Source organism: Chiloscyllium plagiosum, unplaced genomic scaffold (assembly GCF_037043375.1).
Source record: "Chiloscyllium plagiosum isolate Xiang-an unplaced genomic scaffold, Cpla_swu_hap1 HiC_scaffold_13, whole genome shotgun sequence".
In the NCBI taxonomy this organism is placed as follows: Eukaryota; Metazoa; Chordata; class Chondrichthyes; order Orectolobiformes; family Hemiscylliidae; genus Chiloscyllium; species Chiloscyllium plagiosum.
Window position 1 is genome coordinate 104947275 of NW_028270151.1, and position 23189 is coordinate 104970463.

Consider the following 23189-nt stretch of genomic DNA (forward strand, 5'->3'; position numbering starts at 1 on the left):
TTAGCCAGAATCGCCCTCATACTAATCCAGAAATTTTAAAACAAATGCTCATTAGGCTCTAGCAAGAGTGTTGTGTGCTGTTTTGCAAGTCACATTATAGCAGAGATGTGATCACACTGAGAAAATTGCAGGAGATATTTACCGGGATACTGTTTTGGATGAAGAATTTAAGGTTGTGAAGAAAGATAGGACAGAGTGATGTGTGTCGCAGTGCAAAGCAGATGTATAATAGACATGATTGAGTTAGGGTATGGACAGGGTTGACTGAACGAGTTTCCCATTGATGGAGGGATCGATCAGCAGGGGTCAGAGATTTAAGGAGAAAGGCAGAAACGTTTGAGAAGATGTGCGGAAAAGCTTTAATAGCCAGTGGGTGGTTGGAATTTGGAATACACTGTTTGCATTTTTCAGAGCGGCAGAAACCCTTATAACTTGAATAAATATTCAGATGTGAACTTTTGATGCCAAGATATATAAGGCTGTGGGGTAAGCATTCTGAAATGGGATTCAGTTCATTAGGCAGTTGTTTTTGACAAGTGTGGCCACATTTGGTTGAAGGGCCTCCTTTGACACTCTTGTCCACGGTAGTATAATGGTTAGTGTCCCCGCCTGTCACAGGCTCACTTTTTCCGCTGGGGACAGTGTAAACGTTTTAAAACTGTCGCTCCATTCCCAAGTGCGGGTATTGATACTTGTCCTTCCATTCTCGATGGGGCATATCACACGAAGGACAGTGCTGCCTGAATAAAGTTGGGGAAGGACTGCAACTCTCAGGGAGGCAGAGTGTCAGTGAACGGCCAAACACGTGACTTCTGCAAACTTCACCTTGTGACTGTGTTGGAATGAAAAGCATTTGACAGACTTGTTCAGGATTGAAGTGTTTACTAGAAGCAGGAAGCCAAGCAAGAAACAACACAATCGCATTCAAATATGAGTGCAGAAACATTTCCCGCAGCACGAATGAAATTGCAAAGGACAGAGTAGCGTTTCGATACATTGAATTTGGGTTCATTTGTTTTGATCAGTTTTACCAGGGTAGAAAACCATTAAAAAATGATACAGCATTTGCTCAGTATGATGGAACATTGTCTCAGTAATTCGCACTGCTGTTCAGAGGGAGGGTTAGGTTGATTGGCAAAGTTAAATTGCCCTCTCGTGTCCAGGGAGTGAATTAAGTAAGTTAGGTGAATTAGCCATGGGTAACGCAGGGATAAAGTTAGAAGTCACAGGGCGTCAGGTTATACTCCAACAGGTTTATTTGAAATCATAAGGGGGAGGGATTCCCCTTCTTCTGGTGAAATATAAGGAAATAGGGAGGGGAGCTAGGTCTGGGTGAGATGCTCTTCAGAGAGTCGACACCGGCTCGATTGACTGAAATGCTCTTTCTGCACTGTAGGACTCTGTGAATCTATGAATTGATAGTGACGGTGTTTACTGGGGTGTAAAGCCATTAGAGAAGATGCTGATGGGGGTGTAGTGAGTATGAGATTTTATTCATTTGTCTTCTTGGAAAATTGAGAACAGTTATCCCTGAACCAAGGAAGACTTTGTGCGTTTTTTCATGTTATGAAATGTTTGGACAGAGTAAATAGGTGGAAAATTCCCTCTTTCAAGTAAGTAAACATCTAGATGTCAGGTATTCAATACCTTTGATAAAACCTTTGAAGGACAAATAAATGATGAGAACAGAATCGCTGTCACTCCGAGAATCTGTTTTTCAAAATATTTGAAAAGGCACATTTGGTACATACAAGGAATAAATTTCACACGGAGAGAGACAGCGTGTGGCTCGGTAAAGGTGTAGGGGCGGGGTGTAGTCGGTCGGAAGTTGCGGGGAAACAATGTCTAAGTTGGTTGACTTCAAATGTAAAGAAATTTCTTTAATGTGTGCAGCTGAATAAGATTCGGTTCCAAAACTCTGCATTTTGAAAAATTTGGCGTAATATTCCACCTAAAGCATTGTAAATAGAACTGAGTGGATTTTTATTTATTGTGAAGGGAAGATATTACGGAATGAATAGGAAGTGACCAGTGGCTTGGAGATCGACTTCCTGCTTTCATCACATGCGTTAAGGATGTGAGAACAAACACCATGATGTTTGGTCCATTTAATACTCGGTGAAATCTGCCAAAGCAACGAGCAACAAAACTGGTGGGTTTTCTTTTGCACTTTAACCCTCTGTTTTTCTAAGCAGTATTTTCCTTAAGCTGAAATAAAGTCGGAGCAAATTTGAATACAACATTAATCGTTCCAATGAGATATATCTAATTCAGTTCTGATTATTACAATGAACATTGTGAGGTTTCAGCAAAATTAAAATGAAACGAATAAATCAGCATTTCTTGCGATTTAATCCAATTCAGGTTCAGTCATATGAGAAAGGCCATTGAGCGACAACATCGCCTTTATTTCACTCACCATGGCTGCTTCTTCACTTGAGACAGAAAGTGACTGAAGAAATTATGAGTCAGATGTAGGTGTAAATATGACGGAAAATTCTTGTCCTGTTTCATTCTGACTCAGTTCTGACTCAGAATGTATTCATGACAGCTATTCATTCTGACCAGCATGGCCATTTATTGGAATTTGCTGTTATTATAATTCTAGTGAAAGCAGAAACACAATGGTGTGGATTCGATTCCGCTCTGGAACTTTCTCATCCATGACGTTCACTACATGTAACCTGATGAGGTCACATGTCACCCCACTACAAAATGTGCAGAGGAGACCGAGAGATTATGGTGGTGGGTTATTATACCGCTGTGCTCCACATTCACGGGTTCCAGTCACACTCTTGTTGCTAACTTTACGCACCGCTCTAGCAGTTTTCCTTTGCACCTCACACTCTGGTATACACTGGATCGAGAATCTTGTTCTTGCCCTTCACTGCACGGGAGATTCACAAATAATCGACACCACATTAAATTCGAAATGAAGAGTGAGAGCAGTCATTCTATTCAATTGTAGATGAAATTGGTGGAATGAGAAGGAACTCATTTTTCTTTATGCCCTACATTCCATTTTGTCTATCTATGAATTTACATCGAAAGAAAGAGAAAAAATAACAATAGATCGGGAGCACAAGTTTATCCAGTGGGGTTGTTCATGAGTATTTTAACCTAACACTTCACACAAAGATCTGATTAGTATTTCAAATAGCCACTCGGAATTGGAACCGCTGAAAATTTCTCCAATGAAACAAACATTTCGTTCTTTCACAAATTTCTGCTGTGTGTGAATCATACAACGATCCATCATCCAGCATGATCACTGAGTTGCCAACTGTATAAGATCGAGCAATCACAGCTTCTGTACACAGCCACTTGTGCTGTGCCCAGTGTCATTTGTTATCCCCAGGTCACAGGACATTTCTTATTCCTGAGTTTATGAGCCTTGTTCCTGATCTGTCTGATCTGTTTAATATACCTTTTCTATCACTTCATCCCATCCCCTCACAATTCTGAACTTATGAATAAAATAAGGCGTTAGATGAAATGTTAAACCAAGTGGAAGTATGCTATTCAGCCCAAGGAGTCTGCTCAACCATTTAACGAACTCATGGATGATCTGATTTGGAGATGCCGGTGTTGGACTGGGGTGTACAAAGTTAAAAATCACACAACACCAGGTTATAGTCCAACAGCTTTAATTGGAAGCACACTAGCTTTCGGAGCGACGCTCCTTTATCAGGTGATAGTTACCTGACTATCAACTGATGAAGGAGCGTCGCTCCGAAAGCTAGTGTGCTTCCAATTAAAGCTGTTGGACTATAACCTGGTGTTGTGTGATTTTTAGCATAGTTGATCTGATAATCTTGAATTCCTTTCTGCTCACTTAGCTCGACAAAGTTTAATCATCTTTCTGATTAACTGCCAGGCACAGTTTGAAAATACCCAACCACAGTCTCAACAGCGGTTACTGGAAAATGCCACAGATTCTTTGACCCCTGAGCAAAGAAATTACTCCTCATTTCTGAATTAAATGGGCAATATCCAATTCTGAGATTATGTCCTCTGGTGCTCTCCTCAGAGCATCGGGCAAGCCACCTACCCGTATCTACCCTATCAAGATCCCACGAATATTGAACATTTATAAATGTTATTATGTGATTATAAAGTTCCCCTCCACCTCCTTTGTTTCAAGGAGAATAATCCCAGCCTAACCAATCATTCCACGAAGTTCTACTGTATACAGAGTTAGCAACATGTTAGTAAGTCTGCGCTGTCCCTAACAGCGTCCTTATATATTATGAAGACAGGTGGAGAAATTTCGGCGAGGAAACGGGTTGAAATTTCAGGCGCAGATGGGAATTGGAACTTGAATCAGAAAGCGATTAGAATCGGATTGACCCACAGAAGGACCAAATGCAGCGAAGATAACTCTGACAAATGAGAATCTAATCATATTCGATTGACATTCAATGGCTTCAATGTAACTGAATTCTTCCGTGTAATCGTCCTGGGAGCTAGTATTTAGGAGAAATGGAACCTGACCGCCCATATAAAGAAGTTGACGACAAAAACCTGTCCGTGGGTCGACTTTGTTTGATTATTAACTGAACTCTCGTCACCGTGAAGCCTACATCGTCCGCAACGCACAAATTAGATGTTTAACAGAACTCTCTCCATTTGCCTAGGTGGGTGCAGCTTCAATACCACTGAAGGAACTGGGCACTCTCCACGACAATGCAGTCACTTAACTGTACATTGTTCAACACCTGAATATGTATTCCCTTAACTGCTAAGGCACAATTGCAGCAGAGTGCACCACATGGAAGATTCACTGGAGTAAGTCATCCAGGCTTTGTTGTCAGAACCTTCAAAGCTCAAAAACTGTACCGCCTATAAGGACAAGGTTGAAGATGCACTGAAACTTCACCATTTGCAAATTACCCTCTGAGGCACATGCCAGCATGACCTGGAGGGGAATCAATGGTAAATTCATTGAGTGGTGAAGTAGTTTGGTGGGCAAAGATTTATACTTCAGCCCTCTAGCTTTCATCTTTCAATTTTTAAAAATGTAGATTATTGCATGGACCAGACTTGTACTCATTCCTTTAGTTGTTTCCTAATCTGGCGGTTACTAAAGATCGAATATCATCCACAGTCTGTGGTCAACAACAGAAAATATCCAAAAGCCTCTCGAACAACTGATCTCCCTGTCCAACAACCTTCAGGGATGTGTGAATGTCCACTCCAAGATCTCTTTGTTCCTGTACACCACTCAGAATCCTCACTGATTTTGTTACAACTCCCCAAATTCACTCCCACTCATTGGTCTGGATTCAATTCCATTCGCCATTTTTCCTTTCCACCTGATGGAAACATCCCTGCGGTCCCTGACATTGTTCATCATAGTCAACGACATGACTATGTATCGTCAGAAAATTCTAAATCATGACTCCGAATAAAAAAGTTTGAATTATTGATCTACATAAGGAAACAGTGGTACTTCAATGGAAACAAGCATCCAAACATGATTCCTTGCTGCATGGTATGAACACCTGCTATGTTCCAATCTCCAAGGGTTGCTAGCACAGTATCGCGCCATTACATTTGCAGATGATACAAAGATTTTCTGGAGTAGCCAGAAAATATAGGGGACTGTCAAAGAATGAAGGGGAATATAGATAGACAGAAGAGTTGAGCGGAGAAATGGCAAATGGAGTTCCATCCAAGCAATTATGAGGTGATGATTTTGGGAAGTCTACTTCCAGAGCCAAGTATACAGTAAACGGAAGAGCTTTGGGCAAACTTGATGAGAAAATAGATCTGGGAGTTCAGGTCCTTTATACCCTGAAGGTGACTGCACAGGTGGATAGAGTGGTCAAGAAGGCATATGGCATACCTGCCTTCACCGGATAGGGCATTGAGTATAAGAGCAGACAAGTCCTGCTAAAATTGTACAAGAGTTTGGGTTCGGCCACGTTTAGAATACTCTGTACAGTTCTGGTCGCCAAATTACCGAAATTATGTGGACGTTTAGGAGAGAATGCAGAGAATGTTTACGCAGATGTTGCCTGGTATGGAAGATGCAAGCTCTGAAGAGAGGTTGAGTCGGTTACTTCTGCTTTCATTAGAAAAAACGAGATTGAGGGGACCTGATTGAGGTCTACAATATCATAAAGGGTACAGACAGGGTGGATAGAGATAAGCTTTTTCCCAAGATGAGGGATTCAATAATGAGAGGTCACGCGTTCAATGAGAGAGGTGAAACGTTTAAGGGAGATAGACATTGAAAGTATTTTACACAGAGGGTGGTAGGTGCTGCAATGCGTTGCCAGCAGAGGTAGTAGAGGCAGGCATGGTAGATTCATTTCAGGTGCGCCTGGACAGATGCATGAGGAAGTGAGAAGCAGAGGGATACGGATGCTTAGAAATTGGGCGACATGTTTAGATAGTTTATTTGGACCAGCTCAGGCTCGGCTGTCCAAAGGGCATGTTCCTGGTCTGCACATTTTCTGTATTCTTTGTTCTTCTTTGTTCACTACACTACCAACTGTGGGTTACAGGTGAAGTAGTGTTACTTCTGCAATCATAATTACTTATGCAAGGTAAATGAACTCACACCAGTGTACAATTGTTTCAACCAAGAGCTGAGTCAACAAGAATGAAAACTATGTGAAGGAAATATATAATTGTTTTCATATTAGCTAAAATGTGCATACAAGAATGAAAGGTGTCTGCAAACTATGGTAAATGATACAGACAAATAGAGAAGGTGCTGTGAGGATGTAGGTTCAGCCAGATATGCTTGTACTATCAGTAGTTATAAGCATCTGTTTCCCATTTCTGCAAAAACAAAAAACAAACCCCAATGAAAAGGTCATAAGGTTCATTATGGTTAGGGAAAGGGAGGAAATGTCACAAGTGGGGGAAATAGATCGCAGTGAAGGAGGATATACCTAACAGTTGACCATAGCCAGGATGTGGTGAAAAGGCCAAGTAAAACCTGTACTTTGTTATGCTCAAGGACGGATAAGGCAAGAGAGAAACAATAGTATTGGGCACCAAGTTTGGAGTAGTGAATCCTATGTACTTGCTAAACTCTGTGAGTCTATTTCAAGCACCACGCTTGCAAGCATATAATGAACATACTGATTGCTTCAGATCTTGTCTCGCATTGAATATATTGAAGTGACGAGGCTTAGTTTCTCATAATTGGGGGATCGTCCGGGATATTCTTCCATCACCGGGGGGTGTGGTTGGCCCTGGACAATGGGAAGATGCCTCCCATTCACAATTGAGGAGCGGTTTCTTGTCCCGGTTTTGTCCGCTCCCTTGGGCGCCTGGTACGAATCCCACAAGAGAGACTTTTGCATCATACAGTGAAAGAAGGTCGATAAAAAACATGGAAAAAAGTGGCCAGACAACTCTGTGCACAGACCAACGTCAGAAAACTGACTTTCAAGTATTAACTTGGTGGCCGGTTAAAGGGGTATTTAATTGCTGAGGGACTGGTGAGGGCCCCGAGAAATGGGGTGTAGGCAGAGTAAGTTGAACTGACACGGAGTAAAGGAAGAAAAAGTCCCTGGTAACATTCCTCCTGAAAGTCCGTTTGGGAGGATGTTGAGGGAATGGACAAGTAACAATTGTACAAGGGAAAAAGATAAAAAGAAAATGATTAAAAATTGTTGTTTAGTATGGACCAAAGAACCAATCCTTCATCCAGCTGTCTTCTGGCCAAAGTATGATTTGGATGAGGATTGGGTATGTCAGTATTTAGATTTGTACGTGAATACAAAAAAACTTTTAGTCAAGAATAGGCGGACTATGCGTCCTGTTGGAAGGGCAGTTTGGGAATGATGGTAGTAAAGACAAAGGATTCCCCCTCTGCCCCACCCAGTCCCTGGGATCCTTTTGCCTGCTTGCACTCCCGCCCCCCGTACCATAAAATCAGATTAGGTGAAAATGGGGAAGGAGGAGAGACAGACAGACAGGGACAGGGAACGGATGACCCACAAGAGGAGAACGAAGGGGCGGTGGACGGGGATGTTGTTGTTCCCGACCCTCAATCCGCAACAAAAGGAAGGGAAGATAAAGTAGATGTAGAGGAGGCCTCTGGAGTATCTAAACGAAAGACTAAGGGGAAAAAACAAAAACAAAAAAGGGACGAATTTCGACGTATCCCCTTCGGGAGGTACCAATAGGGGACAAAGAGATTGGGTTTGTAAGTGCCCCCTCACCAGTGGGGAGGTCAGAACATTTAAAAAGGAGATGAAGGTCCTGGTTGAGGATCCGGTAGGGCTGTCTGAACAAATTAATCAATCCTTGGGGCCCAGTCTGTATACGTGGACTGAGCTAATGTCTATTTTGAATGTACTATTTACTGGGGAAGAAAGGGGACTTATGCCAGGAGCAGCCATTAAAATATGGGACAGGGAACTTCCCATTGGGAATGGGGATACTGGACAGGGAGAAACGGAGTTTCCGCTCAGAGACACCCAGTGGGAAAATCTAAACCCGGAGCATAGGGAAGAAATGATGGAATTGAAAGACCTGATTCTAAAAGGAATAAGAGAGGCAGTTCCTAAATCGCAGAATTTGACTAAAGCCTTTGAAGTTAAAGAGGAGAAAGATGAGACACCCCCAGCTTTCTTGCAAAGATTAAGAGACTCAATGCGGAAATATTCTGGAATGAACCCTGAGGACCCAGTGGCACAGGGTCTTTTGAAAGTATATTTTGTGACAAAGGCATGGCCAGACACAGAGAAAGATACAGAAGATAGAAGGGAGGAACGAAACACCATGAGATAAATTGTTAAGAGAGGCACAGAAAGTGTTTGCGAAGAGAGAGGATGAGAGACAAAAACAGAAGGCAAAAAATGATGGTAGCTACGATTAATGATGTAGTTAAGAAAAGAATGGAACCAATAGTGAGCAACCGGAGCGGTGGGTGGCAGCATGTAGGACAGAAAGGAAGAGGGAGAGGAAAAGGGGGAGCATTTGGTGGAGGGTTCGGGCGACAGGGGCAGAGATGGAAGTCTCCACAGGCAGGATGATGTTATTGCAGAAACTCGGGCATTTTAAGCGGGAGTGTCCTGATCTACAAACGGAAGAAAGGGCAATTCCGCTTATGAATTTTGATGAAGAATAGGGTTGTCAGGGGTTCCTGCCCCCGGGGACCCACCAGGAACTCTTGATAAACTTGAAGGTGGGACCGTGTAGGTAAGAGGTAGTCTTCCCAGTAGATACGGGGGTAGCACGGTCATCGCTGAATTTTAAACCAAAGAAAGTAGAAATGTCAACACGAGGAAGGATTTACCGTTCCAGTATTTGAACCTATGATGATAGAAGGTCCTAAGAACACAGTCACAGGGGAACTGTTGTATATGCCTGATATAGGAAGTAACGAACTCGGGAGAGATTTAATTATCCTCTTTGGACTGGAGATTTGAATTCAGGAAAAAGAATTAGTTGTACAAATGGCAATGTTGACAGAAGATTTGGAGAGAGAGAGATAGACCCTATTATATGGGCTAGAGAAGGGAATCGTGGAAAAATACAAATCCGTCCCCTAGAAATAAATTTAAAAATGGAAGCGAACGTTGTTTATGAGCGAAAATATCCCATTTCCATATAAGGTAAACAAGGACTGCAGCCAGTAATTGAGGGGCTAGAGATGAACTGTTGGAGCCATGTATGTCTCCTCACAATATCCTAATTCTACCAGTGCGAAAAACCGATGGAACTTATCGATTGGTGCAGGATTTGAGAACATTGAATCGAATAGAACAGGTCAGGCACCCAGTGGTGCCAAATACGTTATTAAGTAAGATCCCTCATGACCACAAATGGTTTAGTGTGATAGATTTAAAGGATGCCCTTTGGGCTTTTCGCATGCCGGAGGAAAGTAGGAATTTTTTTGCCTTTGAATGGGAAGATCCCAAGACAGGACAGAAACAACAATACCGGTGGACCGCGCTCCCCCAGGGGTTTATGCAATCCCCGAATTTATTTGGACAGATGTTAGAACAAATATTGGAGAAATTTAGCAGCCCCAAGGGAACTATCCTCTTGCAGTATGTAGACGACCTCTTAGTAACAGGAAAGATAAGAGAAAGAGTAGTAGAAGCCACTAAAAATATTGAATTTCCTGGGTCAGCAGGGACTGCGAGTATCTAAAAACAAAATACAATATGTGGAGCGAGAAGTGAAATACTTGGGACATTTAGTTCGTGAGGGAAAACGAAAGATAAGCCCGGAAACGTTCCAGGAAATACTGGGGATTCCACTGCCCAGGACCAAACGGGAATTACGTATTTTTTGGGGTTTAACGGGATTATGCAGATTGTGGATTGATTCTTATGCTCAAAAGACGAATAAATTATATCTCAAACTATTAGAGGAGGAGCCAAAGTGTCTGAGTTGGGAAGAAGAGGAAAAAGAACTATTTAAGAATTCAAAAGAGATCTGATCCATGCCCCCATGTTAACCTTACCTTCTCTAGATAAACCTTTCCACCTCTTTGCTTCCGTAGATAAGGGAGCGGCTTTGGGAGTATTAACCCAGAGGTGGGGAGGAATGAAACAGCCAGTAGCCTATCTTTCGAAACTATTGGATCCATTATCCCGGGGGTCGCCTGAGTGTGTGCAGGCTGGGGCTGCCACTGCACTTTTGGTGGAGAAAAGCAGGAAGGTTACATTTGGGGGAGCTCTAATAATAAGCACCCCACATCAAGTGAGAACGATCCTAAATCAAAAAGCTGGGCGTTGGTTGACAGACTCGCCGGTTCTGAAATATGAGGCAATATTAATAGAAAAGGATGATCGAGTGTTGGTAACTGACAATTGTTTAAATCCAGCTGCCTTTCTTTGGAAAGGGGAAGGAGACTCTCCTCAGAATCCAGGGCACGACTGCCTTGACATTATAGAATACCAGAATAAGGTCTGCATGGACCTGAGTGATGTTCCACTTCATGCAGGAACCTGACTTTTTATAGGCGGATCATCCCGGAAGACTGAAGGGAAAAGAAATAATGAGTATGCAGTTGTAGACGGGACGAAAGATAGTGTGGTGGAGGCAGGAAGGTTGCCGAATGGGTGGTCAGCTCAGACCTGCGAACTCTATGCATTGGAAAGAGCCCTTAGGGCATTAGAAAATAAAGAGGGAACAGCATACAGTGACTCTAAATATGCATTTGGTGTTGTGCACACTTTCGGAAAGATATGGCAGGAAAGAGTACTGATCAATAGCCGGGGGAAGAAATTAGCACATGAGGAGTTGATTAAACGGGTCTTGGAATCCCTATTACTCCCCTGAGAAATAGTGGTAGTTCATGGAAATGGTCATCAGAAAGGAAATGAACCAGAAGTTAGGGGGAATAGATTAGCTGATGAAGTGGCTAAGGAAGTAGGCCTGGACCCACAAGGAGTGCTGATTCATTCCCTAATACCTACTGTTCCTGATCCCCGGAAGCTCCTATATTTACTGAAAGAGAAGAAAAAGAATTGAAAGTGTTTGGGGCTGTAAAAACAGCAGACGGGCAATGGATGTTACCTGATAGAAGGGAAATGTTAAACAAAATGATGATGCGAGAGATTATGGCTGTCCTACATCAAGGCAGCCATTGGGGAGTACAAGGAATGTGTGATTTAGTTCTTAGGGAATATGGATGTAAAGGAATATCTACAATTGCTAAACACATATGTGAGGGATGTATAATATGCACAAAGGTAAATAAGAAAGTCCTGAGAAAACAGACCCCGGGAGGAAGAGACCCGGGATTGAGACCCTTCCAGAGTATACAAGTAGATGATACGGAACTACCCAGAGTAGGAGGACTAAAATATATGCTGGTCATAGTAGATCATCTATCTCGTTGGGTTGAAGCATACCCCCTAGCTACCCCCACTGCGAGTGGGGTGTCTAAAACAATATTTGAGCACATAATTCCCCGATATGGGCTCGTGAACAATATAGATTCTGACCAAGGAACTCATGTTATCTCCAAAGTGTTACGGGGATAACGAAACGGTTGGGAATTTCCTAGGAGTTCCATACTCCATGGCACCTGCCATCCTCAGGAAAAGAAAGAACGAACCAAACACTCAAATTACAGCTCTTTAAATTGAAAGTAGAAACCAGACTCCCTTGGACCAAATGTTTACCTATAGCTCTCTGACGAGTTTGAACGGTCCCAAGGAAAGATTTGGGACTATCCCCCTATGAAACCTTATTTGGATTACCTTATCTGGGAACGAATGGAGAATTGCCAATTCCCGAAACTAAAGATTTGTTTTTAAAGAAGTATATACTGGGCTTGTCCTCCTCTTTGTCTTTCCTCAGGAAACAGGGTTTATTGGCACAGACTCCACCCTTTGAATTCACCGTTCATCCCATCCGGCCGGGCGATTGGGTCTTAGTAAAATCATGGATAGAGACTAAATTGCAGCCGGACTGGGAAGGGCCACATCAGGCTCTTGACTACCGAGACGGCAATAAGGATGGCGGACTCACTACACTCGGATCAAAGGGCCAGTGGACTCTCCAGTTGAGGAAGAAGTCTGGACAGCTGAATCAATTCAAGACCCGCTGAAACTCAGACTAAAGAGACTTTGAGTAACTGATTACACCGTGGTGATGCGATCGGGGGATTATTTCTGTAAGGTTGTATATTAAGTCTTTTTATGCCTCAGCATGATGTTTAGAATACTGGGAATGCTTATGAGGGATTTTGTCAAATATCATTTTCATATGTATTATTAGCGGTTCCTGAGTCTGATAATCCACAAGTAATAGACGCTGATGCATGCAGCTTAGTAAATTGTGGGGATTTAGATAATCAGAGACAGTACCGCAGCTCAGAGATACATCTTAAGTCCTATGGGGATGGCTTTGGGGATGGTACTTGGTATAATGGTCTCGTCACAGTACACTGGGCCCCCTTCCGACCAGCTCGCGATTGTCCCAATAAAAAGTGTAACCCAATATACCTAACAATAAAGAAAACCACAAGGCACGAAGGAATTCTGGGGGGGGCACCTATGAGATACAATTAAATGAAACATTTGGGATAGGAAGGGCATGAAATATATGATAGCCCTCTATCAGGATGAGACTGCATGGAATGACAGGAATTGTACCTCCCTATCTCTGATGTTCCCTCCCTTGGAGAAGAAAGATGCAAAAGTCTCCTTCACATTTTCCACCGCAGTTGGAAATCACACATCGTGTGTGCATAGACGAGGTAGAAATCGGTCGAGAGATTTGGGGGGAGCTGAAATTATGTACATAGATTAAGAATGTTACCGAAACGGAGAAGGGAGGGAACTACTCAGCGCTAAAGGTTCCTCGAGCGGATCTGTGGTGGTACTGTGGAGGCAAAGTATTGAGACCCACCCTACCTCCGGATTGGGGAGGGATATGTGCAATTGTACAATTGGCAATTCCATTTACCCTGGCATTTGAGAAGGAAAAGATGGTTTAGAAAATGGAAGGGGGTGGTTTCTATCTTTACTTCCCTGATAGTAGTAGTCGGGGTATTGGTGGCCATTGGCTGTTGTATCATACCCTGAATACGAGGGCTCACCCAAATACTGAATGAAACAGCCTTGATGAAACAGATGCCCCTAAAAGGGAATCAGGCAGAGGAACTTTATCGACTAAATAATGAGGAGATGAGTGAGACCAAGATGGATGAAATCTCCAGAATGATGCTTGCGAGTTTCGGGGGCGATGCTTAAAAGAAAAAGTGCAGAAGATAACAAATGGTAATTAAAGAAAAAGGGGAAATTGTGGGATGTGGGAAAAATAGTGTTACTTCTGCAATTCTAATTACTTATACAAAGTAAATGAACTCACACCAGTGCGTAATTGTTTCAGCCAAGAGCTGAGTCAACTAGAATGGAAACAATGTGGAGGAAATACATAATTGTTTTTGTATTAGCTAAAATTGTATGCAAGAATGAGACGTGACAGCAAAACAATGGTAGATATTACAGGCGAATAGATAAGATGCTGTCAGGGGAGGAAGTTAAGCTAGATACGCCTGTACAAAAAGTAGGTATAAACATCTGTTTCCCACTTTTACAAAGACACAGGAACAAACCCCAATTAAAATGGTCATAAGGGTCAGTATGGTAGGGGAAGGTACAGATGGAGGGAGTAGACAATGGTGAAGAAAGAATATGCCTAACAATGACCTACAGCGGGATGAGGTCAAACGGCATTGTGAGGCCAGATGTAAGCATTCTGTCACAGACAAAGGCCGGATAAGGCAAGAGATAAACAGGAGTAATGGGTGCCGGTCTTAGAGAAGTGGAGGATGTAAACAGGGGAGGAGAAATGAAAAACAAAAGAAACCAAATTATACAAATATTGTGTATTAATTGAATTTGGGGTGTGTATGTCCCTTCTCGCATAGACACTGGACATCACACCCACTTGCAAGAGTAAAATAAAGGACACTACTGATTCAGATTTTGTCTCGGACTGCAATTATTGAAGTGTGTGAGCTTTGTTTCTCGATCCAAAGACTTGTTCTAATATCAGAGTAATGCTCCTTGTGGGATCTTGCAGTGTCTCAACTACCTGCAGTGGGGCCTACATTACAACAGTATCTCCCCCTGAGGAGGAGATTTGATCTGGAAGCTGAAACTCGGACGATGCAGAGACAGAGAGAATCCAATCATTCTGCCGTGAAGAATCATCAGACAAGAGCTGGAACCAGAGAGAGAGAATAATCAGAAACTGTCCTGTCTCCTTGTTCATTTACACACACAGACACAGACACAAACGGAAAAGAATTGTGGGGTTCAGGCAGTCTCTGTGATTTTTCCATGAGTAGTGAGCTCTGGGCTGGAGGGGGGGATACAAAGGGGCAGAGAGGGAGTTGGTGCACAGTCTGATCCCACAGATGATACTGCCTCCGTCACTCACTGCAGCTCTCATTTTCATTCCCGTGTTCCCTCTCTCCATTCCCTACATCTTTCCTTCAATCCCCATCTCTCTCCATCCTTCCCATCTCGATCCTGTTCACGTTCCCCCGGAGATTTCCTTTCTACAACTCTCTGCCTCCTCACTCTCTTTCCTGGAATTATTTAATCGTTCAGTCTTTCCCAATCTCTCTATCACTCTCCCTCTCGCTCTCCCTGGGCCGTTTCCCTCTCCCTCCGTCTGCTCCTTTCTCTCTCTCTCCCTGTTAGTTCTCTCTCTCTCTCTCTCTGTCCTTATGTCTCCCCCCCCACCAGGTATTTGTTTATTCTGCTTTCTGACTTTCATTATCTTTGTCTTGTTCTCTCACTGGGTTTTATTCTCACCACTATCCCCCCTTCACCACAACCTGTCCCTCACACTCTCTCTCTCTCTCTCTCTCCCCCTTTCCCCACTGCCTCCCTCTCCACCTGTCCCAGAGGGTGACTTGGTCTCCATGCCATGTGGGGGGGGGAGGGAAGGCAATAGGGTGGGAAGGCGATGGGGTGGGAAGGCGATGGGGGAGTAGGCGCGGGTGGGAAGGCGATGGGGGTGAATGGCGATGGGGGTGGGAAGGCGATGGGGAGGGAAGGCAATGGGGGAGAAGGCGCGGGTGGGAAGACGATGGGGGGTGGGAAGGCGATAGGGAGGGAAGTCAATGGGGTGGGAAGGCGATGGGGTGGGAAGGCGATGGGGAGAAGGCGCGATTGGGAAGGCGATGGAGGGGAAGGGCGATGGGGGAACGGCAATGGGGGTGGGAAAGCGATGGGGTGGGAACGCGATGGGGAAGAAGGTGATGGGGTGGGAAGGCAATGGGGGAAGGCAATGGGGGAGAAGGCGCGGGTGGGAAGGCGATGGGGAGGGAAGGCAATGGGGAGGAGGGTGACGGGGTAGGGGGAAGGGTGACGGGGGCGAGAAGGGTGACAGGGGTACAAGAGTGACGGGGGTAGAAGGGTGACGGGAGGGGAAGGCGACGGGAGGGGGAAGGCCATGGGGGGGTAGGTACGGGTGTGTATGAGCAGGGAAGGGAATAGTGTGTGTAAGAGGGAACATGAAGAATGAAAGCAAAAAGGAGCATAGCAGGGTCTGAGTGATGTATGTGAGGGAGGCCACACATACGAGTGGAATAAATTAACAGCACATACCTCAGTGGCCTGCAGTGATGAAGCTCTCGTTTGACCATAACTGGAAGAAATAACAATAAACTGTCACAGAGAGTTAAAATACTCATTATTAAAGGTAGCGCAGGTTGGACAATGACAAAGAGATTGCCATGGAGGACAGGGATGAAACAGAATAATGCATGGGCATGGATTCACATCCACAGTAAAGGGATCACACTAGGGTCTAACCAATGAACCACAGCAAGTTAACTATTGAATTATAGATGAACGCACAAAAAAATTCACCTCTGAATCATGTTAACTCTCTGGCTGGAGCTTGTACCTGAGAAGTTATCACAAAACTGGCATCAGAGAAACACTTCAGTTTTCATTCCTTCTACGATTTTGTAAAATGAGATGACAAAAGAAACATTTGAGAGACATTCAGAATAAACAAATGTATCTCTTGGCTTGAGTATTAAACATCCACCTGTTAAAGGAGTTTCCAAAATCTACCACCATCAGTTCAGGACGGGAATTTACAAAATGATTTGAGAGATCTCGTATTTTAATAACAAGATTATGTTGTAGAGATGATTTGAGAGATTTGAGAGATGCATCCAATTTTAAGATGTTTTTCTAACCGCCAATTTTGTTCTTCCAAAGATTATTTGGATCTCAGAAGATTGGAATTCAGGAAAGAGAAAATTATTAATGAACAGAATTAATCTTCTGTGTTCATGTCCTCAATGGCGGAGTACCTACCCAGCATTCCCCGCGGTGATGAATACCCTCTATACTCACTACAGGCGAGGGCGGTGCAGCCGCAGTGCCGGGTTTGTCTCCGTGGGAAATGGGGAGACGCGCTTTTCCAGACGGTAAGGCTGCAGGAGCTGGACAGAGGGATTCAGACCAAGAATAAAGCCTTCCAGCGAGAAGCGAGCACTTTGAAAAATAACTTGTGGGTAAATGGTTTGCACTTCTGAGTTGAACAGCCGCCATCTTGGCCGGGAAAATGGACGCATGTGCAGAGGGATACGTGACGTCACGGGGCGGGGCCTGAGGGTGATTCACGCAGATGCTGAAAACCTGAGACGAGAATCATCGAGATGCACAGCCTGGAAACAGAGCCTTCGGTCCAACCCGTCCATGCCGACCAGATATCCCAACCCAATCTAGTCCCACCCGCCAGCACCCGGCCCATATCCCTCCAAATCCTTCCTATTCATATACCCATCCAAATGCGTCTTAAATGTTGCAATTGTACCAACCTCCACCACTTCCTCTGGCAGCTCATTCCATGCACGTACCACTCTGTGCGTGAAAAGGTTGCCCCTTAGGTCTCTTTTATATCTTTCCCCTCTCACCCTAAACCTATGCCCTCTCGTTCTGGACTCCCCCACCCCAGGGAAAAATCTTTGTCTATTTATCCTTTCCATGCCCCTAACAATTTTGTAAACCTCTGTAAGTTAACCCCTCAACCTCCGTCACTCCAGGGAAAACAGCCCCAGCCTATTCAGCTTCTCCCTATAGCTGACATCCTCCAATCCTGGCAACATCCTTGTAAATCTTTTCTGAATCCTTTCAAGTTTCACAACACCTTTCCAATAGGAAGGACACCAGAATTGCACACAATATTCCAACAGTGGCCTAAATGATGTCATGTACAGCCGCAACATGACCTCCCAACTCCTGTACTCAATACTCTGACCAATAAAGGAAAGCATACCAAACGCCTTCTTCACTATCCTATCTACCTGCGACTCCACTTTCAAGGAGCTATGAACCTGCACTCCAAGGTCTCTTTGTTCATCCACACTCCCTTGGACCTTACCATTAAGTGTGTAAGTCCAGCTAAGATTTGCTTTCCCAAAATCCAGAACCTTGCATTTATCCGAATTGAACTCCATCTGCCATTTCTCAGCCCATTGGCCCATCTGGTCAAGATCCTGTTGCAATCTGAGGTAACCTACTTTGCTGTCCACTACACCTCCAATTTTGATGTCATCTGCAAACTTACTAACTGTACCTCTTATGCTCACATCCAAATCACATCAGAAATTGCTGGAGGAATGTCAGCAGGTCTGGCAGGAATGTGAGCAGAGAAACAGAGTGAACCATTCCAGTCCTGTGTGCATCTCCTTCAGACCCAGTGTCCTGGGTGATAGCTTTATAACAGCTTCACCCTCAGGTGATCTTTGAAACAAACAGCAGTCTACATGAATCCCTGTTTTTTTCTGCTGGTGACGTTTTTAATCAACCTGTTCAAACGTGTCATGTCCCACTTGTGAAGCAGGTGGGCCTTGAGAATCCCGGCCTTGTTAGTTCGAGGGGAGTTCCTCAGGATGGAGTCTCAGGGTCAACCATCTTCAGCTGCTTTGTCAGTTACTTTCCCTTCAGAAGCGGGGTTGTTGGTTGACGATTGGACAATATTCAGCATCATTTTCAACTGCTCCGATACTGATGTAGCACACATCCACATGATCAGGTTGTAAATTTGCTCGCTGAGCTGGTAGGTTTGTTCTCATTGAGGACAATCTTACAACCTGAACCTCAACGTAGCTAAAAAAATGCACATCCATATGTAGCAAGACATGGCCAGGATCTAAAATCTGCACAAGTGGCAAGTAACAGCCGTATCACACCCGTGCCTGGCAAAGACCCTCTTCAACAAGAGAAAATCCGAGTATCCCTTGTTGAATCCTCCATGAGCAGCATTCCGGGGGTGTAATATTGACCAGAAACTGAACAGAACTAACCATATAACTACAGTTGATACAACATCAGGGCAGACGCAAAAAGTCTTGCAGCACTCAACTCCCCTCCGGACTGCCCACCTTACAAGACGTAAGTCCGGTGTGTTACAGAATCCTCTCCGCTTGCCTGGTTGAAAGCTGCTTCAACAACAAGAAGCTTGTCTACATGTGTGACAAAACAGCATTCTTGATTGCCAACAACCTTCCCCATTCCCTTTCTTCCCCACTGATGTACAGTAGCAGCAAAGGGGATCATCTCTTGTGTAACATCCTTCTGGATAGAGGACTGTACTGTCCACCAGTTGGCGAGGTACATCACACAACAGGTTTGTACCTCAGGGCACACATTGTCTCATGTATGTTGGAACAACAACCTGATTTATTCAGGAAGGTTCCTTTTTGCTTTTGATGGGACTTCTTGCATCTTTTGATGTGATTGGATCATTTCTTTGGAAGGAGGTATAGAATAGAGGAAGGATGTCTTTCTGAAATTGGCTTTGTTTGTTCTGAGATTTTACCCTGTATGGACCACAATAATATTTGAAAATCATTTCACAAAGAAATAGATTGAAAGAATTGAAGATGATTGAGTCAAATCAAACATGATATATAGATCCAAAAGAGTCACTTAATTCATTTGGACATAAAGGGAACATGTTTATCTGGTATGTCTGGAAGCAAAGATTTCAAAAAAACATTGTGAGTGGTAAAGTGCCAGTACAGACACACACACACACACACACACACACACACACACAAACACACACATACACACACACACACACAGACACACACGCACACACAGACACACACACACACACACACAGACGCACACAGACACACACAGAGACGCACACACGCACACACAACAGTGTGAGTGTTCCACTGAACTGACTGCAGAAATTATTTAACATTATCCAGTGAACATTCGTTAAAAATCCACAGACAGAGAAGCCATAAATATGTCGTGTTTATGGGAAAGGATTCAACAGATTATCCAACTTGGAGGTATGTGAGGAGATCAGCACCATGGAAATGTCTGGATTGTGAGAAGGATTGCAAATCCCCAGACCAGCTGGAGACTCATCGACACAGACATTCTGGGGAGAGACTGTTCACCTGCTCTATGTGTGGGAAGGGATTTACTCTATCATCCAGCTTCATGTAACACCAGTGGGTTTACACTGACAAGAGACCTTTCCCCTGACTGTGGGGGAAAAAAAAATTAAGATGTGTAAAGATCTTCAACTCAATGGTCATAATTTAACACCTTAACCTTCTTCCAACTATTGCATTCCCAACGCCCCTCTCCCAAGTCCCTCCTCCTTGCATGTTATCTTAGCCTGCTTGGCACACCCTCCAAATTCCTGAAGAAGGGATTATGCCGGAAACGTCGATTCTTCTGTTCCTTTGATGCTGCCTGACCTGCTGCGCTTTTCCAGCAACACATTTGTTTGCTCTGATCTCCAGCATCTGCAGTCCTCACTTTCTGCTAGTTGATTTTAACCTACTGTGAATCCTCTTGCAAGGATGCCTTCATTGAAGAAGCTCTCCTCCTCCCTCTACAAGGATCTCAGTGAGTCCCTCTCTAACTGCACCCCCCCCCCCCCACAGGTCATCTCCTCTGCCCTGAATCTCTTCAGCCACGTCCTCAAACAGCAACACGACACCTGGAGGAAGAGCGCCTCATCTTCCGCCTCGGAACCCTCCAACCACAAGTGATGAATGCAGATTTCTCCAGCTTCCTCATTTCCCCTCCCCCTACCTTATCTCAGTCCCAACCCTCGAACTCAGCACCGCCTTCTTGACCTGCAATCTTATTCTCGACCTCTCCGCCCCAACCCCTCTCCGGCCTATCACCCTCACCTTAAACTCCTTCCACCTATCACATTCCCAGCGCCCCTCCCCCAAGTCCCTCTTCCCTACCGTTTATCTTAGCCTGCTTGGCACACCCTCCTCATCCCTGAAGAAGGGCTGATGCCCGAAACGTCGATTCTCCTATTCCTGTGATGCTGCCTGACCTGCCGCACCTTTCCAGCAACACATTTTTCAGCCATAATTTAACATCAACCTGTTCCCATGGGGGAAAAGATATTCAGCTGTTCCATGTGTGGGAAGGTATTCACTTTGGGATCCAGCCTAATGTCAGACAAACGTTTTCATCATCGGGAGAGAAGCATTGTCTGCACTGTTTGGGAAGGAATAAAATTCCCAGTTCAGCCCAATGTCAACCGTTGAGTTGACACTGGAGAGACACCAATCATCTGTTCTGTGTGTGAGAAGGGATTTATTAAATCAGCAAAGCTTCAAATACACGAACGTGGCCATACTAGAGAGAGAGACTGTCCGCCTGCACTGGGTGAAGGAAGGGATTCACTTCGTCATCTGTACTCAGTGAGCACCAGCACATTCACAACTTTTACCTGCTCCTTGTGTGGGAAGGGGTTCACTCAGTTCTCCAACCTCAGCAGCTATGGCTTTGTTCACATCAATGAGAGAACATGTCAATGCTCTGAATGTGAGAAGAGCTTTATGAGTAGCAATGATTTGATGAAACATCAACAAACACATTGTGGGAAGAGGCCGTTCACCTGCACTGTGTGTAGCAAGGGATTCAATTATTCATCCCCACATGTGACACTCCAGTTAGGGGGAATCAGTTTAGCTAAGTTGGCTGTATTGTTGGTTTACAGAGCAGTGTGATGTGGACAGCGTGAGTTCAGTTCTCATTACCAGTTTAAGATTACCCTGAAGGACTTTCGTTCTCAAAATTCTTCCCTAGCCCGAGGTCTGGACCTTTGGTCAAATCACCATGAGTCACTTCTCTCTGTAATGAAGAGAGCAGCCCTCATGGTCTGGTAAGACTATGGTGACACACACATTCCAGTGAGGTCACATGTGATAGTATTCTGCTGTTATTGCATCCAGAACTGAACTGTGTTCATTCTGTCAGCAGTGGCTTACTTCATTCGGTGTAAATTGTCTCTTTAATTGTTCATGTATCAATCACATCAAAAACATAGTTTTTTTTCCCCCTGATTTCTCTCCGGTGAGATGAGACCGATAGATTACCATTTCCTGCCCTGTTCTTGGGTCTTTTATTCATTGCTAAGGCTTGATTTGTATTTATAAATGTTTTTTCACACATTCAGGATTTCGGAATGTGCTTCATGGCAACTGAAGTCCTTGTGAGGTGTAGTCACTGTTGTGGGAGATCTAGCAGCTGTACATCCCTAAGGCACTATTTAGGGCTCCGCTTCCCTGCACCAACTCTCCCATTTACCAATCCCGCACAAATCCGGGAATTGCACCAATTCTCCCATTGAGTGTTATCCTGCCCCAGGTTTCCAACTCAGAATTTAAAGGCACCTGCATAAATTCTCCAGTTATTGTTGCCCTGCATCAATTCCTTCCATTTAGTTGTTCCATGACACACGTCTTCAACGTACGAATGCCTTGCTGATTTTTTGTTTCATTTAGTAATGCAGTGTCCTGACTCTCCAATTTACCAATACTTGCAACATTTCTTCTTTTTATTGAATCCCTGGCTCCTGTTCCCCAATTTAGACATGCTCTGCTCCAATTTTCCAATATATTGGCACTCCCACCAATTTTCTAATGCAACTCCTCTGTGCAACAGATCTCCCATTTATTGTTTCCACCAGATCTCCCATTTATTCTTATCTCTGTACTAATTTTTCCATTTACTGATGCCCGAGCCCGATTCTACAATTTAAGTGTGCGCTACTCTAACTCTCCCAATTACTGTTGCCGTGCACCAATTCTGTAATTTAGCTCCACTATGCACCAGGTCTCATTTCCTGATGGCCCACACCAATTCTCCAATTCCGTGCTGCTTAGCAACATTTCCCCCAATTACTGGCGCCCTGAACAAGTTCTTCATTCAGTTTTGCCTTTCACCAATCCTCATATTGACTGACGTCCTTGCCCAAATTCCACCAAAGCTCCCATTTACTCATATCCCTGTTCTTCATCATCCATTTACTGATTCTAACATTTAGGGGTGCGCTACCCTAATTCTCCCATTTACTGTTGCCAATCACCAATTTAGCTCCACTGTGCATCAGGTCTCTTATTTACTGATGACCCGCACCAATTCTCCAATTCAATGTTGCTTAGCACCATTTCCCACAATTACTGATGTCCTGAACAAGTTCTCGACTCAGTGTTGCCTTACACCAATCCTCACACTGACTGATGCCCTCGCCCAGTTTAGGAGTGCCCTACTCTAACTCTCCCAAAAGGTATGGCCCTGCCCCAATTTTCCCTTTAGTGCAACACAACATAACTCACCCATTTAGTGCTGAACTGCACTAATTCACCCATTATCTGATGCCCTGTTGCAAATATTCACATTTTGATAAGCCATTTCCCAATTTTTGCACTTAGTAGTTCC

The 23189-nt window shown here is 44.1% G+C and overlaps 1 long non-coding RNA gene across 1 annotated transcript; it reads right to left on the minus strand.

The window, feature by feature from the left end:
- Positions 1–14471: 14471 nt before the first annotated feature.
- On the minus strand, positions 14472–16980 carry LOC148148400 (uncharacterized). The gene is made up of 3 exons (XR_015759059.1): positions 16821–16980; positions 16059–16098; positions 14472–14661 (listed from the first exon to the last, which is right to left on the minus strand). It is a non-coding gene; the product is annotated as an uncharacterized LOC148148400 (long non-coding RNA).
- Positions 16981–23189: the final 6209 nt, after the last annotated feature.